Source organism: Pipistrellus kuhlii, unplaced genomic scaffold (genome assembly GCF_014108245.1).
Source record: "Pipistrellus kuhlii isolate mPipKuh1 unplaced genomic scaffold, mPipKuh1.p scaffold_m20_p_2, whole genome shotgun sequence".
NCBI classification, from domain to species: domain Eukaryota; kingdom Metazoa; phylum Chordata; class Mammalia; order Chiroptera; family Vespertilionidae; genus Pipistrellus; species Pipistrellus kuhlii.
The window spans coordinates 183327185-183333184 of NW_023425515.1; positions in this window are offsets into that span (position 1 = coordinate 183327185).

The window sequence follows — 6000 nt, forward strand, 5'->3', positions numbered from 1 at the left end:
GCCCTTGACCGGAATCGAACCCGGGACCTTTCAGTCTGCAGGTTGATGCTCTACCCACTGAGCCACACCGGTTTTGGCAGAACTTCTTCATCTTGCAAAATGTACACTCTATACTCTTTGACCAACTCCCATCCCCCACTTCTATAGCCGCTGGTGACCATCCTCCCTCTTTCTGGTTCTGTGAAGTTGAGCACTCTAGACACCTGACTAGGAATTCACTTGCTTTGTCTTTTACAAATGCGTCAGTCTGCCACGTGCTGGAAAGTTAAGAAGCAAAAGGGTCCTTGGTCATAGAAAGGTTGGGATAGTTTGCTCACAAAGTCAGGGCTCCTCCTGCCTAGGAAGGTTGGAAGGCATTTCTTTTATTTTATTTATCTTTTTATTTTTTAAAATTGTTTTTTTTTGTTTTTTTGTTTAGGCACATGTGTCAAACACAAGGCCCGCGGGCCAAATCCGTCCTGCCAGGCCTTGCAATGTGGCCCGCACCGCGCTGTCATCACTGCACTCCGCTGCGTTTCCATCACAATGACAGTTTATGACTGTTCAGTAAACCATTTGGCCCGCCATTTAGGCTGGATTTTAGATTTTGGCCCCTTCTCTGATTGAGTTCGACATCCCTAGAGAGAGTGGAAGCGAGGAGGAAAGACAGAGAGAAGCACCAATGTGAGAGAGACACGTGACTTCACGGGGCCAGGATTGAGCGTGCAACCGAGGTACATGCCCTTGACCGGAATTGAACCCAGAACCCAGGGGCCGACAGCTCTGTCCACTGAGCAAACCGGCCAGGGCAGGAAAGGCATTTCTGATTCACTTCCTGGACCTCAGTTTTCCCGCGTGTGAAAGGGGTGGCTGAGCAGCAGCGCTCTGAGAGCTTTGCAGGCAGTCGCCCCGGGATGCGCTGGCCTTCGGGATCACCCCAGTCCGGCCGGGCAGCCACCGTCTGTCCCCCTTCACGGCGAGGACACCTTCGCCCCACGGACACCTGGCTTCCCGCTGCAGCCACAGAGGGCCTTTCCTGGGCGACACAGGCGGACGACGCCCACCGCCCACCACCCGCCCGGACCAAGGTTCAGCGCGTTCCCCTCAGACCCACGCTGCTCTCCAGGGACTGTCCCCTGTTTTCATGGTTCACCGACAGCCACCCACAGGAGCGGGTTGACCTCCATGAGGATGAAACCAAGGTGGGACCCCACATTTTATTTACTTATTTTAAACTACCGTGTTTCCCCGAAAATAAGACATCCTCCGAAAATAAGACCTAGCGCATGGAAAGATAAGACATCCCCTGAAAATAAGACCTAGCGCAACTTTGGGAGAAAAAGTTAATGTAATACACTGTCTTATTTTCGGGGAAACAGGGTAATGGCCCATCGCGTGATGTCACATGCAGCAGGCTGCCCCCACGGGAGCTGGGAGAGAGCTGAGCTGATTCCGAGGGAGGCGGGCTGCCATCTCCTCTCCAGGCCTGCACTTGGCCCTGAAGGCTGCAGGCTGGCCCGCCGCTGTCTCCACTCAGGGCCTCACCTGTGCAGGCCACCTCTTCCTTTCTGATCATGACCCGTTACAGCGTCCTAATTTGCATATTTCCTCTCTTCTCTCTCTCTCTCTCTCTCTCTCTCTCTCTCTCTCTCTCTCTCTCTCTCTATATATATATATATATATATATATATAATTCCACTTGACCAGCTGGTTCGGTTGGTTGGAGTGTCTTCCCATACACCAAAAAGTTTTTGAGTTTGAGCTCTGGTCAGAGCAGGTATGGGAAACAACTGATCAATGTTTCTCTCAGATATTTCTCTAACATCGATGTTTCTCTCTCTCTCTCTCTCTCTCTCTCTCTCTCTCTCTCTCTCTCTCTCAAAATTAATACAAACATACCCTCAGGTGAGGATTTAAAAAAAAAAAAAAAGGATCACCCATAATCCCAGCATCCAGTGATAACCACCTCTAATGTTTTGTGAATATTCTATACATTTTAAAGCAACAGCAACAGCATTAATAGTAATGTTCTATCTGTCTTGCTTACAACCTGTTTTTTCCATTCAGTAATCTTTCTGCTTCTATAAATGCACTGCTACACCACCCGCTGGGGCAGTTGCAGAGGATCCCATCGGGGGTGTTTGGCGATTGTTCCCTCGCTGTTATAAACAATAAACAGCATTCCTGCAGTCAACTTTTTCCACGATTTCCTGAGCACAAAATCCCAGAAGCAGAGCTTCTAGGCCAAAGGCCATACATACAGTATGTAAAGGGGCTTGGCTACAGGATTGGGCAGGACTGACCGACACTGCCATCCAAAGTGCCCAGAGTGCCCATTGCAGCTCATGCCTGCCAGCCCCGGCCATGGTCACTTTTTACCTGTTGTCACTCTTTAGTTCGCTGTTTCTTACATTTCTCCTTCTTTGCAGGAGGTTGGACGTGTCTTCCTTATGTGCACTTGCCAGTTATTGAGACACACGTTGGAGCTTGTCCATCCAGCTGTGAAAATAGGCTCAGAGGCGAGGAGCGTCTTTTGCAAGTGAGGTAGGGGACGGATCAGAACAGGAACCAGGTTTTCTGATGCCAGGAGGGGAGGGTTTCCCGGGATCCTGGGGCCCCTGGAGTGAACAGAGAGAGACACAGGGTTATGACCAGAAAGCGCCCCCTCACCCCTGCCCCCTGTGTTTCATGTCACGGTGTGACATTGATAAGTAATCCCTCCCTCTCTCACCTGTAAAACCAAGAGGCCGATGCCAAAACCGGTTTGGCTCAGTGGATAGAACGTCGGCCTGTGGACTGAAAGGTCCCGGGTTTGATTCTGGCTAAGGGTATGTGCCTTGGTTGTGGGCACATCCCCAGTGCGGGGGTGTGCAGGAGGCAGCTGATCAATGTTTCTAACTATCTCTCTCCCTTCCTCTCTGTAAAAAAAAAAATCAATAAAATATATTTTAAGAAAAATGAAACGAAGAGGTCGGATGAGCCAGCTGCTCCGATCTTTCTCAGCACGAACATGAGGGCCACTCTGCCATCTCCAAGGCCCTTCCCAGCCCCACGAGTGAGAATGAGAATCTTGCCTGCCCACAGCCCCGAATGGTTTACAAAGCATCTCAGTGGCGTGGAGAGGAGAGGCAGCGTGAGGCCTGCCGTCCCACAAAGCAGTGAAGGGAGGAGTCACACGGCCTTACCTGCACCACCACAGCTTCAGGCAGATCCCCGCCATCCTCTCCAACTCCTTCCAACAAGGCCGCTGCCTGGAAGGTCCTCCTGCATGGACACTCCGGGCCCATGAACATCTATCCCCCCGGCTCCGGCTATGCTTTCCGCTACAACATTCACGGAGCACCTGTTCTGTGCCAGGCTCTGTGCCAGGGGCGGAGCGGGGGGCAGGGGTGCAGGGGTGAGTGTGGAACTTGCAGTCTGGTGGAGGAGACACACCAAGACAGATCGTTTCGATAGGAGGGGACAGGGCATTGTGGAAGCGGTGGGAGCCAAGCTGCCGGCATCAGGCCAGATGAGAGGAATCCGGGCAGGCTTCCTGGAGGAAGTGGTGCCCGACTCTCATCTCGAAGAGGGATTCATTGACAGCCAGGTGGAGGAGGACAGAGAGGGTATACGGGGCAGAGGAAACAGACTGGAGACAAGAAAGGGACCAGCAGCACCTTCAGAGCACGTTAAAAGAGGCCGTGGGGGGAAAAAGTAAAAAATAAAAGAGGGGTTTGGACTCACTTCAACAGATGAAGAAAGCTTAGAAACATGTATTTAGGAGTTCATTTCAGAACATCAACAATAAGCCCATGACATGTTAAAATAAATAACCTGATGAAATATAACTGCATTTTTTTTTCCAAATAAAAGTATGCAGTGGGCAGAGAGGAGTTGTTTTGCACTTTTCGCTGATCTCTCTTATGCTGCTTATTGTCATGAGACAGCGCTGTCCTCCCAGCGTCTTAGGGGCCCCCAGGGCCCTCTGAGGAGGATTGGATGAGGGGCTTCTGGAGGCAGAGAGGCTGAGAGGAGGCTGCGGGGTGAGTGAGGGCCTGGATGGGAGGGGCAGGGGTGAGTGAGGGCCTGGATGGGAGGGGCAGGGGTGAGTGAGGGCCTGGACGGGAGGGCAGGGGTGAGTGAGGGCCTGGACGGGAGGGCAGGGGTGAGTGAGGGCCTGGATGAGAGGGCAGGGGTGAGTGAGGGCCTGGATGAGAGGGCAGGGGTGAGTGAGGGCCTGGATGAGAGGGCAGGGGTGAGTGAGAGCCTAGACGGGAGGGGCAGGGTGAGAGATGGTGGGGGGGGGGGTGCGGGAGTGGGAATCTGGGGTAGGCTTTGGCTGTAGGACTGGGAAGCAGGCCCAGGGCTCCAGCTCGGATGCGGGGCTGCTGGCTGCCGAGCCGGGGGTCTGGCCGAGGGGGAGAGATGATTAATGGTGTTTAGAACTTGTTGGGTTTAAAGTGCTGTGAGCCCCCATGGGCAGCGCCCTGAGACTGGCGCCTGGGCCTCGGAGGGGATGGATTCCTGTGGGATGGAGAGTGCCTCCGAGGACAGAGCTGCCAGGATGGGGGACACTCACCACTGTGGTCGGGTGGATGGTCAGGGGGGTGCGGCCTGGTGGCTGCATACCAGCCGGGCAGGGGGAGGCGTGAGGGTCGGCCTTCTCCCAGCCGTGCTGAGCAAACACCGCCATCATCCAGACCAGCTCCTAGGAGCAAGCTCAGCAAGCCCTCAGCCCGGAGGGGACCTGGGGCCGGGAAGGAACTGGGGCTGGAGGCCCAGGATCTGAGTGAAGGTTCTGGGGTTGGGGGCAGGGAAGGGGTACGAGGTGCCCAGCGAGGGGTGGGGGAAATTCGGGGCAGGAGCATGCCAGGGGCTTCAGTAAGAAGGGACTAGAGGGCCCAAAACCAGTTTGGCTCAGTGGATAGAGCGTCGATCTTCGGACTGAAAGGTCCCAGGTTCGATTCCGGTCGAGGGCATGTACCTTGGTTGCGGGCACATCCTCAGTAGGGGGTGTGCAGGAGGCAGCTGGTCGATGTTTCCCTCTCAACAATGTTTCTAGCTTTCTATTCCCTCTCCCTTCCTCTCTGTAAAAAATCAATAAAAATATATAAAAAATTTAAAAATAAAAAAAAGAGAAGGGACTAGAGGGGATTCTCCTTATCTTTGCACCTCTGCTGCGTTTTGAAAAGTCTGACACCTTGCCAGGTGGGCCAGGTGACTCCAAGGTGGGTCTTTCCAGCATCAAGCCGAGGCCCGGGTCTGAGCCCTGTGCCCTGGCACTGATCTGTGAGGTCTCCTGTGCCTGATGTGGGCTGTACACACGCCCGTCCCAGGCTGCCTTGGGCCCCCCCCAGGCCTCGGGTGAGCTCTGCCCATGCTGCAGCCCCTCGCCCGCGCTGCTGGCCCCAGGCCTTCCGATGATGTCACCGCTCACCCACTCTCACCTCTGTTTTCCTCTCCAGGGGCTCTGTCCCCCAGCGTTCTCTGCCCGTGTGCTGGCAGGACGGCTTCCTGCATAGCAAACCCAGAGAAAAAGAGGGCTCCCTTTTCTCAGTATTTGCCCAGAAAATTCCCGGATGGATTGTTGTTGGCCTGAGGGGAGTCCCATGCCCATTGCTGAAACCAGTCACCGTGGCCAGAGGAGAACGGGCTTTGCCGGTTGGCCAGGCCTGGGCAGTGGGCCCATTCTTGAAGCTGGAGGTGGGATGGGTGCCACCTCTCCCCCCTCCCCTAAACTGCACAGCCAGCAAGTGAGCGGGGGAGGGCCTTGCAGGAGAAACAGAAGGCTGCCTCTAGGCAGGCCAGGGAAAGGGCTGGTCCTTAGGCAGGCCACGGCCCTTCCCTCCAGGCCGATACCCTCGGGGATGCCGGCTTCCCTGCCTGGAGGTGAGGAATGTCTGGCCCCCTCCCCCCTTCCATGTAGGGTAGAGCCAGGGAGCCCAATACCCACACCGCAGTCAGGCCTGGCTCCCCCCCACTCTGGCTGTGTGACTGAGAGAATCACAACTCCTCTCGGAGCCTCAGTTTCCTCTTCTG